Here is a 13,798-nt window from a genome sequence, read left to right as displayed (position 1 = left end):
TTAATGGCATCTTTTCTTCTATTATAACAGTGAACAAAAAGACAAAATTCCTAGGAACTTAATCCCTGCAAGGAACTCAGGAGACTTGAATACATCGGGAGGCCTAACAGTACCTCATGAATTTCACATCCCCTTAGGTTAATCTGTAAATTTACAATGAAATACACCTAAAAGTAATGGATTAAAAAAATCAACAGACTGATTCTAACATTCATATGGAAAAGTAAACAGGACTACTCCCCAAATTTCTGCAAATCCTTGGGAAAATCTTGTTCATTTGCTTTTTAAATCAATATTGTTGAATTGCAGCCATTGTCTGAGAAAAACTAAAAACCTAAATGCCATATAAGTAAAGACCATAAAAGAGTGCCTATTAAGTCATCAAAAATATGTCAAATACAAAAGGTTTGTTTTCCTACGATATAGAGACCTTCTTCAATTTACTAAGAAAAATGCATCCAACCTGTGGGTGAAGGACTCATAGTTCACAGGAAAATAACAAATAACTATTTGACATATGAAAATATGACTAACATCACCCACAAATAATAAAAATACAAGTTTACACTCTACTGACACTTTTTGCCCATCAGCTGGGCAAAAATCAAATAATGATAACACACCTTACCAACAAAGTTAACAGATCTCCCAAGGAGGAAATGAAATTCGTGAAACACTGTTCAGCCTCTCTTCTCGTTCTAGTCGTCTGAGTTACATATATATTGAAGTTCCTGGGTATTTTATCTTTTTTTTTTTTTCAGTATTATAGAATAGACAATCACATTGTTGGTAGTAGCACAGAGCCTCCATGAGATCTATTGGACACTCTCCAACAATATAGGTACACTTGCTCTATGGGCCAGTGATTCCATTTTTTTTTTACAGGTACACCCACACATGCTGTGTAAGAGTCTTCACATCTTGTGCCATAGAGAGACTAGAACCAACCTCAATTCTGTCTACTTGGGGAGATAGACTGGTTAGATAGACTACAGCATATCCACACAATAGAATTATTGGTCTCTACTGGGAGTGGTGGCACACACCTGTAATCCCAGCAATTTGGGAGGCTGAGGCAGGAGGATTGCAAGCTTAAGGCTAGCCTCAGTAACTTATTATGCTAATGGTAGAGCACTTGCAGAGCATGCAGGAGGCCCTGTGTTCAATCCCTAGTTAAAAAACAAACAAACAATTTGACCACCGAATTTAAAAACCAAGCTAAGTATGAATACAGAATGATCTACAATTTGCAGTTAAGTCAGCAGAAGCAGGATGTAGAACAGTCTGCATAGAAAGTTACTGTTGGTACATAAAAAGGAATTAACAGTAAAATAAATATATACTTGTTTTTTTAGTCACTTTTTGTTGCTGTGATAAAAATACCTGAGAAAATCAACATAGAGGACAAAGTTTTATTTTGGTTCATAGTTTCAGAATTTCAGTCCAGAGTCACTTGGCCCCATGGTTGTGGGTTTGTGGCAAGGCAGAACATCATGACAAAAGCATATGGCAGCACAGAGCAGCTCACTTCACAGTGGTCAGGAAGCAGAAAGAGTGAGAGGAAAGGTTCCAGGAACAGGATATAATCCCCAAGGACCTGACTCCAAGGACCTGCTCCCTTCGATTTCTATCACCTCCCAGTAGTGCATGCAGCTATGAATTCACCAAGGGACTTACCCATTGATGAGATTAGAGCCTCATGATTCAATCACTTCCAAAGAGCCCCAACTCTGAATACTGCTGTATTGGGGGACCAAGCCTTCAACACATGAGCCTCTGGGGAACATTTCAGATTCAAACCATAACACCTGCATATACTCATAAAGTACCCTTGGAGAGAGAAACCAGGTGTCAGAGACAGTCTATCCTTTTTTTTTTTTTTTTCTTTATTTATTTTTGGTACTGGGGATAAACACAGAGGCACTTTTCCACTGAGCTACACCCCCCAATTCTTTTTATGTTTTATTTTAAGACAGGCTCTCACTAAGTTACTGAGGTTCTGGCTAAATTGCTGAGACTGTCCTCCAATGTGTGATACTCTCACCCTAACCCCAGAGTCTCTGGGTTTACAGAAATACACCACCACACCTGGCATGTACCAGGTACAAGTATATCTTATTTGCCAAAAAAATAAAATTAAGAAAAGAGTCCTCTGTTGTGAAGGTAGCACAGTAAAATAAAAAGGGCAAGGGCTGGAAGTAGAGAAACCTGAATCCATCATAATTTTAAATTAAAAATAAATAAATAAATGATACCTGGACTACACTCTGTCCAATTACATCAAAATCTTTGGGGTTGGAACCCAGGCATCAGAATTTTTTAAAGCCACCCCCCCTCCCCCCCAGTAGTTCCAAGTGCAGCCAATGGTGAAAAGCAGGGCTGTCGAATAACTCTGGGTGTTTTGGTTTTAGTGCTTGGGAGATCAGCTGAGTCTGGGTCAGCCTTGACACCTAGATCTGACTCGTCTAGCCCCTCAGCACCAGTTTGACCCCTTGCCTATCTCCAATCTTTGTATCTCTTCCTGGCCCAGCAGCATCTTGTTCTAATCTTTGTAGCTGCCTCATCCCTGCCCCTAGATAGCAGAAGCTCAGTTTTCTACTTATGAACTTGCCAAAAACCCAAGTGAACTTCTTAATCTCCTGTCAGTTCAATGATGGGAAATGTAGTGGTTCTAATTAAGAAGATGCTGGTCCCAGCAGACAGGAGCTCAGACCCTGTTGGTGGCAGCTTCAGCAGACTGAAGCAGCCCTCTGTCTGTGCCACTCTCTCCCAATGACTTCATTTAGTTTGGTTTCAGATGCAAGTAACAGAACACTCTGCCTCCTACAATAAGGATATTTGTTGTTTCAAATAAAAAGCTGCCCAGTGGTGGGCCAGGTGCCAGTCCCATGCGTCAGGGTCTGGCCCTACTTCTCTGAGAATCTCTTGGCTCTGCTTTGCTCCCTGACTTGGTTTCATCTTCAAATGGGTGGCAAGATATCTGCATCCAGGTTTTGTCCACAATGAGATAAAGAGAAAGAGAAAGGAAATCTCGTTACCATGGGTCCTTTTGTTTAAAAAAAATGGAAGAGGAAAAGGAAAGGGAAAAAAAAAAAAAAAAAAGCATTTCCTGAAAGCCTTCAGCAACTTTCTTTCCCCTTAATTTCATTAGCCAAATGATCACATACCCATTTTTCAACCAGTTACCTAGAAAGAGGAATAGGTTTATAATGGTTAGCCTATATCAGGGGCTCACAACTGGGTGACAGGCCCAGAAGACATTTGACAATATCTAGAGACACTTTTTTTCTTTTGATACTGGGGATTGAATCCAGGGGTGCTTTACCACTGAACTATACCCCCAGCCCTTTTTATTTTTATTTTTTTATTTTGAGACAGGGTCTCACTAATTTGACAAAGCTAATCTTGAATTGAGATCCTCCGGCCTCAATCTCCCAAATTGCTGGAATTACAGGCATGTATCACCACACCCAGCTCTGGAGATATTTTTGATTGTTACAACTGGAGTGGGGGAAATGAGACTGGCAATGACACTGCTAAACATTGTTGAATACATACAACAGGCCCCCCTCCACCCCAAAATTATCCAGCCCCAAATCTCAATCATGCCAAGGCTGAAATATCCTGGCTTTCGACTAATCAGGGCTCACCTCTAGAGCTGAAAAGAGAGTCATCTCCCCACTCCACACCTTTTTTAAAAATATTTTTCTTTAGTTGTAGATGGCACAATGACTTTATTTTATCTGTTTATTTGTATGTGGTGCTGAAGATCGAACCCAGTTCCTCCCACATGCTAGGTGAGCGCTCTACCACTGAGCCACAACCCCAGCCCATCATCTCCCCTTTTGTTATTGGTCGGATCAGAAACAATATCAAGGGCTTTGGGAAGAAACAAGCAGCAATGCCTGCTATGTCACTGCTTTACAGGGTCACAGATCCAGCGCCTGCTTCCTGCAAGGTAACTCAGGTAACCCAGATGGGCAATTTAGAAACAGGTGGTCTCATTACTACAGATCTATAGTTCTGGAACTCAGTGAAGCGAACAGTTTTGTTTTATATCTATATTTCTGCAGAAGTAGAAAGCTGTCACTCAAAAAAGGCCACAGAACACTTACTCATTGGTCAATCTGAGAATATTACAAAATTGCTTCCCTAAATCTTATCAGAAAAGTACGGCACCACTATTAGTAGGATTTGAGCCATCAGGGGAAATTGTGGGGTTGGCTTCTCCCATTTGCAACATTAGTTGGTATTTCAAGGAGACATAGGAGTTCAGGAGTCAAGGTAAAAGTATCAGCTTAAACATCCAGAAGAACAATATATCCCTATTCTTGTTTTTTTGCTTTGATAGTTACTTGTCCAATATCTCTTTGGAATGAAAATAAAAACATTAATTACAGAGACCAAATTTTTAGGGCAAAGATAAGAGTTGACAATCCATTCTTGGAATGGTGTATGGTTGTATGTGTTTCTGATTGTTAAGCCTTTGGGAAAGTTTTGAGGATTTACTCATGCCTGCAGCACAGGCAGGGACTGCTGGTGTCATCAGTATGCAGCCACCTCCCAGTGGACCTCAGCTGACTTGTGCGCCAACATGACTCTATCCCAGAGTTCTGTTCAGAAATCTAAAGTTGGGTTAGTTCACCCTACAGCTCACACCCCTATAGGTTGCAGTAACTACCTGTGGTAATTATTAGTTCTATTCACCAAATATGTGTACCTCTCCCTCTAAGTTCATGGAAGAATTACTTTACTGTGTCCCTCTAAGGTTAGATACAGTAATGTGAATTTCTTTGGACAGTGAACAATTCAGCAAGTGCCCCTCAACAATTGAGCTTTGGCTATCATAGAAGCACTGAGACAGAGGCTGTATTAGTCTAGATTCCCGATGGAGGAGGATATAGAGTGGAGTCCCATCAAACCTGAATTGACAAGTAATGTAAGTCTTAGTTTTAAGCCAAATGCAGAGTGATTTGTTACTGTGGTATAAACTATTTCATCCTCACAGATATGGTACTTGAAATGTTGGCTGTCCTACAAACATCTGCTCCTCCTAACACCTCCCTGCATCGCACCAGGTTTGCAGTCCTCCATCTGATTTCCTACTTCTCACATCACACCCCAACATCTGGAGTATTGCATTTTGACTTATTTTTTCTTTTTTTCATCCATTCCCCAGCCCTTTTCACATTTTATTTTGAGAGAGGGTCTCACTAAGTTGCTCAGGGCCTCACTAAGTTGCTGAGGCTAGCTTTGAACTTACAATCCTCCAGCCCAGGCGTATGCCACCGCACCTGGCTTGACTTTTGATTTTTAAAGCACCTCATGTATAAGTGGTTCACTATTCACACTCTCAACCTACAATCCCTCTATTTCCAGTTTATTTCTTTTCACTTTTTTCTTTTTACATTTTGATCTTCATACCCTTTCTCCTTCCCAACATTTGTCATAGGGCACTTCTAATATGTTTGATATAGGTCCTTAAATATACAAGCGTTCAAGCTGAGACAATCAGTTTTCTATGTTTATATTTTTAAATTACATAAGTGATGTGCAATTTTTAAAAATGAGACCTTCCTGTGAGGTCTTGCTGTGTGGCTTATCCTGATGAAGTGACTAAGATTCACATCTCTCATTTACAAATATACAAACAATACCCCTTGTTTTTTAATCAGCCTCAGTGAATCTCTATTTCTTGCACCCAAAATAACCCACAGAACACATAGCCTTATAGGGTAGTCCTGGAGGTTTCAATGAAAGCAGGATGTGGTGTCTAGACAACCTCAGCTCAGTGTTCCTTAAAAGTGTCAGAACTTGTTTTGGAGTAGTTGGCACTGGGATAAATAAAAAGTTATTTAGACCAGTGTTAAGAATTCAGTCTCCATAAGGTCTAGTTAGCTTTGCCAGATACCAACATGACCCCTAATACAAGTCAAAAACACTGTTGGGACCCCTCTGAAATAATAGAAGAAGTCAAAAGAGTTTAAAACATGAAGACAGACATTACACAGATAAAACAGTGGATAGAGCAAAAAACTCTGAAGCAGATCCAGAGACACCTAGGGGTTTAGGATATGATAAAGTTTTGATTTTTCAAGTCAGCAGGGAAAAGATAGATTAACCATTGAGGGGTGTTGGAACATCAAGGTGACCATCTGGAAATAAAATTAACATGAATCCTTATCTTACGGCTTATAATTCCAGATAGAGCAGATTTATCTATCTAAAAAAATTAAATTATTAGAAAAAGATCATGAGAGAACTTTTATAACAACTCCATTTATAGCTTTCCTAAGTGTGGCACAAAACCAAACATATTTCTTGAAAGAAAGGAGAATTTAGATACATTAAAACATTTTTTTAATTCCTTAAGACAAACCTACCATAAACAACCTTCCTTAAAATGTAAATAACTTTTACACATCAATCAGGAAAAAACTATTGTCCCATTTGAAAAAGTGGGTGAAAACATGAAGAGTTCATAGAGAAGGAAACATAAATTCTCTAAACATAAAATACATGCTTGAGATTAAGTGAAATGCAAATTAAAATTACAATGTCAATGCATTTTTCAGTTCCCAGACAAGAAAAAAAAATGTATAATCTGTATTGAGAAAGTCAGCATTTTTTAAAAAAATCAGAGGGAAATTTGAAACTCTTTATCAAATTAAAAATGAACAGAAGGGTGTGGTGGCATACTCCTACAATCCCAGCCTCATGGAAGACTAAGGAGGGAGGTTGGCAAGTTCAAAGCCTGCTTCAGCAATTTAGCAATTTCCTAAGCAACTTTGTGAGACCCTGTTTCAAAATTAAAAAAAAAAAAAATTAAAGGGCTGCGGATGTGGCTCAGCAGTTAAGAACTCTTGGGTTCAATCCCTGGTACAAAACAAAACAAAAACCCTTTGATTTCTAAAAATTTATTCACGATTATAATTGAATTATCATGAAGTTGTAGTTTACATCTCTTCAAAATTATGATTGTCCAAATAATAGGATATTATATCGCTATGAAAAGTTAGAAAGCTTTTGGATTATTGATACAGATCACACTGTTTAGGGACAGAGCAAGGAGCAAAACAATGTAAAAGTGAGGAGAGAACGAGAGCAAAGCTGAGAGCACCATGGCCCACACCTGTAATTTACCCTGCAACTTGGAAGGCTGAGGCAGGAGGATAACAAATTCAAGGCCAGCCTGGGCAATTTTAGCAAGACTGTCTCAAAATTTAACAAGGGTGGAGGCACTATGGATGGAGCTCAGGAGTAGAGCACTCGTGGGTTCCATCCCCAGTACCACGAGAGAGAGAGAGAGAGAGAGAGAGAGAGAGAGAGAGAGAGAGAATAGTGACGCTATCTGTGTATTTGAAATGCATAGAAAGTCTCTCCGGAAGGTTATGCAAGAAACTTACTTACAAAGGGGAAGTGTGGGCATAGGAGGTAGACCTAATATTTAATGTCTACTTTTCATATGCATTGAATTTTACAGTATGTACATCACGATAAAATATAATAAAAATTTGAATAATAATAATTAATAAATACACACAAAATTCTACCAAGTAGTTTCTTCAGCAGTAACTTTGATGTCCATTCAGTTATGATCTTAATTTCTGTTGACTGCATATACAAACAAACAAACAAAAAAGGAAGTTAAAAAAGGAAATAAAGAGACTGCAGAGAAAGGGATATGTCTTTATTCGGGGGAATGGTTTTCTAAGGACTTAGTGATGAAATAATGCCTCCTCCTCAAACCACAGGGGCATGAGAAATGGCTCTCTCACTCTTGAGAGAGAGCTGCACATAGACTGAGAGAGTGGGTGTTAAGTCACAAAGGTGACATCCTGATCCATCAGCCCACATGGTCAGAGAGACCTGAGCATGGAGGCTGGTTAATCCAGACAAGGGCAAGAATGCCTGAGAGCCTTCTGGAACACAAAGACCAAAAAAGAAAAGGTAGCCTTCAGCTGGGCACAGTGGTGCATGCCTGTAATCCCAGCGACCCTGGAGGCTGAGATAGGAGGATCACAAGTTCAAAGCCAGCCTCAGCAACTTCAGGAGGCTCTAAGCAACTTAGCAAGATCCTGTCTCAAAATAAAAGACTAAGACTTGAGGATGTAGCTCAGTGGTTAAGCACCCCTGGGTTCAATATCTGGGGTGAGAGGTAGAGGGCCACCAGGGGCAGCCTTCTGGGTGTAGAGAAAGTAGATTCAAAATAAATAAATAAATAGTGAAGATGGAACCAGAAGCTTAAAAGAGCAAAGAATATCAGGGTATGGAGTAGGAGTGTATCCAGGAGAAGAAAGGCAGAAAATCCTGTACTGATCTGTCTTCCTTGAGTGTATCTGGTGATCATAACAAGAGATAAGCACTGTGCAGATTGAGTTCACATTCAGGGCAGTTATGGTGTGTTAATGTTTACCCCCACTTAAAGAACGTTCAGCCCACAGTTCTAAGGGCTTTGACAGATGGGACTCTCAGAGAAGCACCAGCATGTCATACCCTCAAGCTCAGAGTTCCTATGAATGGGTTGCAAGCTGCTGCTGCTCAATTCAGCCCTGCTCAGCACTGTAAGACCCTATTCCGCTTGCCCCATGGGCATTCATTCATTCATTCAGCAAGAATATATTGAGAACATATTCTGCCAAGCACAGTATCAAGCCCAGAGTTACAGAGATTAACACGTCAAGCATGATCCTTAGCTTCCTGGACCTTATAAATCTGAGACAGACATTAAAGGCCCAAATTAACATACCCTACAAATTATGATATGTACTCTGAGAGTGAGAAGTTGGCAGGCAGTCTTAGATTGCATGGTCAGGAAAGAGGACTGCCTCAATGCACACCTCCAGGGGACATCGCTCATGGAAAACACTACGTGCATGGCACTGCCAGATGCCAGCCAGGCAAAGTGGGGGCCTAAAAGCCTTCCGGGAGGGGAACAGCATACTCAAGTCACCAGAACAGGAAACATCTTGACAAAGAAAAGCCACTGAGAGAAGCACAGAGTGAAAATTGTCTAGAAGAAGGGATCATCAAGTGAGGCTCAGATTCATGGAGAACCCGGAAGGCCATGAGGTGAAGGTGAGGTCTTTATTCTCACTTCAATGGGAACACTTGAAAGAACACTAAGCAGGTGAGTCACAAGTCAACGTGTGTGTGTGTGTGTGTGTGTGTGTGTGGTGTGTCTAATCACTTTTTAAACTTATCTTAATTAGGTATATGTGACAGCAGAATGCATTTTGATTCATTGTACACAATTGCAGCACATCACTCTTGGCTGCTGTGAATTGGAAGAGAGCAGGACAGATAAGTCAGTCGATTCAGTTAGGAGGCCATTGAGTCAACCAGGCAAAAGATGGCAGAGACTTGGCAAAGAATGATGGCTGTAGAGAGGGACAAAAGTGGATGGAGTCAAGACATGTTTTGGAGATAGAACTGACACGACTTGCTGGTCGACTGGATGTGAGAGGTGAAGAATGACTCCAGATTTCTGGCTCCAGTAGATGGGTAGTACCATTTATTGCAGTGGCTGGGGGCAGGGTGGATACAGGAGAACAATGGATTTAGTGGGTTGATCCAGAGTTTCATTTAGCACTTGTTAAATTGAAATGCTGTGATAATGTGAGTGCAGATGACAAGAAGACAGCTGGTTATATGAATTAGGGAGTTGTCAGCCGGAAGTTGTATTTAGAGGTATGGGAAAGAATGAGTTCCCCTACCAGGGACCATGGACAAAGAAGCTATTGTTTCGAATGGGCTTGAAATCTTGCAGTCTCTCATACATTGTAGTCCACACCATATATGATTTTCTGAAGCAGCTGGGAGAAAGTCTTTACCTCTGTCTTTGGCAGAGGAGATGGTGAAGCTAATTTTCTCTTCTTAAAGGCAAATGTTTGACCAACATATAGAGTCTTGAACTGCAGCCTCTTCTCCAGGGTCTCAGCTCTCCTGTATGTGGATTTATTCTCCACCTCTTTACTTCTAATTCCAGATGTGTTTACATGTTGATTAAAATACTTATACAATACTTCCACCATGCATATAAGCACGTTCATAATACTAACATAGTACATAATACAGTATCTTACAACCTCACATCCAATGCTTATCAACACGACCGTGGCCACTCCAATAACCCCTGCTTAAAGTACATAGCACATTGTTATCACTGGCGGTACATACCACATCAAGTCATAAATCTTTCTCGCTCCAAATGACTATCCCCTACCAATTTTGGTCTCATAATCTACCATCCTCCGTGAAACCATCTACTCGCCCACTCCGTGTCCCTCTTCTTGCTCTGATCCCATTTAACTTGGGGGTAGCTAAACATGTACTTTATCTGGCATCTGGTTCCTACCTCAGGGCCATAAACTGCATAATCGCCCACTCGTTCCCCTTAAATAAGACATCACGATGGATTAGTTCCATTCTAGCCCGTGACCCAACATAACTGCACTGTCATGCCTTTAGTGGTTTTATTTTTTGGGGGATGCAGGGACTCACCATTGGCCGTCAGAGGCCTCGTTCCATTCAATTCAATTGTAGCTGGACTTATTAGTCAATATTCTCGCTTTACATAACTACTATCTGCCATAGTCGGGCTTAATGCTCGATAGACAAAAAAAAAGTTAAAACAGAAATTCCATAGTAGATCCAAATGCAAAATAAACGTTTAACCAATTATCTTTTTCTCCGAACCTAAATTAAATCTTCTTATCTGCTTTAAATTTTATTAACTTCTTTCTCAGTAGATTAAACTTATAAATAAATTTTGATTAAATCTCCTATATAACTATACTAATAATACTTACATATAACTCTGTTTACCAAATCTTATATAAGCATATCTCCCCAAAATTCATATGTTAATGTAGCTTAATTTTATAAAGCAAAGCACCGAAAATGCTTAGATGGGTATTTATACCCCATAAACACATAGGTTTGGTCCTGGCCTTTTCATTAGCTTCTAGCTAACTTATACATGCAAGCATCCCCGTCCCAGTGAGAATGCCCTCTATATCTACTAATTGATCAAAAGGTGCAGGCATCAAGTTCACTATTCCTGGTAGCTCATAACGCCTTGCTCCACCACACCCCCACGGGAGACAGCAGTAATTAAAATTAAGCCTATAAACGAAAGTTTGACTAAGTTAAGCTAAATAAAGAGTTGGTAAATTTCGTGCCAGCCACCGCGGTCATACAATTAACTCTAGTTAATGAAACACGGCGTAAAGCGTGATTAAGAGACTAATCAGATAAGATTAAAATAATATTAAACTGTAAAAAGTCTTGATAATTATGAAAATCAAATACGAAAGTAATCTTAAATTTTCTGAATTCACGATAGCTAAGATCAGGGCACACATCTGTGATCACAGCAGCTTGGGAGGTTGAGGTAGGAGAATGGAAGGTTCAAAGCCAGCCTCAGCAACTTGGTGAAGCACTGAGCAATTTAGTGAGAACTTGTCTCAAAATAAAAAATAAAAGGGCTGGGGATATGGCTCAGTAGGTAAGTGCCCTGGGGTTCAATCCCTGGATAAAAAAAAAAAAAAAAAAAAAAGGCTTTGCGCTGAGCACACACCTATACTCCCAGCTACTGTAGAAGCTAAGGCAGGAGAATCACAATTTCAAGGCCAGCCTGAGCAACTTAGTGAGACACTGTCTCAAAGAAAAATAAGAAGGGCTAGGGATATAATGCAGTGGTAGATACTCCTGGGTTCAATTTCTAGTCTGGTGCAGGTGGGGGGCTTTTTAAAATTTGTTTAGGACATAATAATGTTACTCTCTATAAGATTTCAAGAGTGAGTTAAGACAGAGATGAGGATAAAAGGAAGTGTGAGGGCATACAGGATCTGTTTGTTTATTTTTTTGTGGTATAGGGATTGAATCCAGGGCCTCACACATGCTAAGCAAGCGCTCTACCACTGAGACGCATCCCCAGCCCTTTAGATTTTATTTTATTTTTTATTTTGAGACAGGGTCTCAGTAAGTTGCTGAATCTGGCTTCAAATTTGTGAAACTTCCTGTCTCAGTTTCCCAAGTAGATGGGATTACAGGTGTGCACCCCCACAATCAGTTTGCTTATTCTTTTGTGTGTGTGTCTGTGCGCTTGCGGGTCGTAGAGCAGGGCAAGGGTACGTGCCAGAGATTGAAGCCAGGGACGCTTAATCACTGAGCTACACCTTCAGCCCTTTTCCTGTTTTGAGACAGTGTCTCTCTAAGTTGCTTAGGGCCTCACTAAATTGTTGAGGCTGACTTTGCAATTTTGATCCTCCTGCCTCATCTTCCCCAGCCACTGGGATTACAGGTGTGCACCACGGCACCTGGCTTGTTTATTCTTCTTAACTTTTAGTGTCTCCTGGATTTGGATGACCAACAGATTTCAAGGAGAAGTGGGACACCAATAGCTTTGTTTACTAAGGGTATGACAACATCTCTTTGTGGATCTGACATTTACATTTATGCTTCTCCATGGAGAGGATTTGGTTGTGCTCATCTGTTCCATCCAATATAATTCTCCTGTACTAAACTGTTTTTCTCCAAGCCACCCAATAACACAATGGTGGAGCTCCATGATATAAAATCTATACCCAGTTGCCTTTGGTGTGGGTATTGATCCCTGGTTCAAACACTCATTATAATGGAAACAAAATCAGTTTCACTCAGTGTATACAGCCGGGCTACTACAACAACATACAACCTCTCCTTGAGCTCTCTAGCCTTGTTAGGGACTAAGAGTTGACCTTCCTTTAGGGTTTTGGCTTGAAGGAACTATAGTTCCTGGTTGTAACTGCAGGGCTGTTGTAACAACTTATACTCATCTATAGGTGCCAGAGTGTCGTACTTATAAGATTATAAAGCAATGAGACTGGCATCTTAGAAGAACCCTCAAGATGTGGAAGTTTACTATCGTCAATTGCCTTGTAAAAATCTTTCATCAAGGTGTGTTGGTTACTCTATTTTACAACTCCTTTCTGCAAAGCTGTAGATGCATTTTCTTTCTAATGAACTTGAGAAAATCCCTTAGGAAAGTTTCCAAGCATTACTCATATATCTCTTAATTATGAACTCAGTCAGAATTTGTGTCCCATGGAATTGATCCAGTTTTACAAAACTAAAACCTAGTAAGAAATATGAGAGCTTCAAGGTAAGAAGAATCAAAGTATTGTGAAGACCTGATCAATGAAGGTTTATAGAACTAGCCATGTACAGACAAGTAGAACTTCCCTTTTGTATAGAATTTCAGATCCTAGTAGTCTTTGAGACACTTCAAGGAATGTTAATGTGGGCTAAGACAGAAGGATCCAAAGTTCAAGGGCAATTTAGCAAGACCATCTCTCAAAATAAATAAATAAATAAAAAAGACTAGGGATGTAGCTCAGTGGTAAAGTGTCCTCAGGTTCAATCCCAGTACAGGGGAAAAAGAAAAATTAAAAAAAAAATGAATGAGATAGAAGAATTAATCTTTTAGATAACTGAAAAAGTCATAAGTATTTTGAGTCCCTCCATTAAAAAAAAAAGGTAGGGAATGAAATAATTTTGTCATCCCATCAAAATCTTGTCATGTTAGGAAATGATTCTTCACAGATCTCTGGCATTTTTGCATATCTTGGGGTCAGAGCACTAGCTGTCTTTATTATAGACTATCTTTCCTTTTTTTTTTTTAAGAGAGAGAGAGAATTTTAATATTTATTTTTTAGTATTTGGCTTACACAACATCTTTGTTTGTATGTGGTGCTGAGGATCGAACCCGGGCCGCACGCATGCCAGGCAAGCGCGCTACAGCTTGAGCCACATC

The 13,798-nt window shown here is 40.0% G+C and overlaps 1 long non-coding RNA gene across 1 annotated transcript; it reads right to left on the bottom strand.

The window, feature by feature from the left end:
- LOC125611835 lies at positions 1 to 10,760 on the bottom strand. Its single transcript, XR_007342068.1, has 3 exons — positions 10,032 to 10,760; positions 3,469 to 3,474; positions 1 to 10 (listed from the first exon to the last, which is right to left on the bottom strand). It is a non-coding gene; the product is annotated as an uncharacterized LOC125611835 (long non-coding RNA).
- Between the last annotated feature and the right edge of the window lie 3,038 nt (positions 10,761 to 13,798).

The sequence above is a fragment of the Marmota marmota genome, unplaced genomic scaffold, assembly GCF_001458135.2.
Source record: "Marmota marmota marmota unplaced genomic scaffold, marMar, whole genome shotgun sequence".
NCBI lineage: Eukaryota > Metazoa > Chordata > Mammalia > Rodentia > Sciuridae > Marmota > Marmota marmota.
Note: the sequence above shows the minus strand (reverse complement) of the source record. Positions and strands in the feature narration are given on the sequence as shown.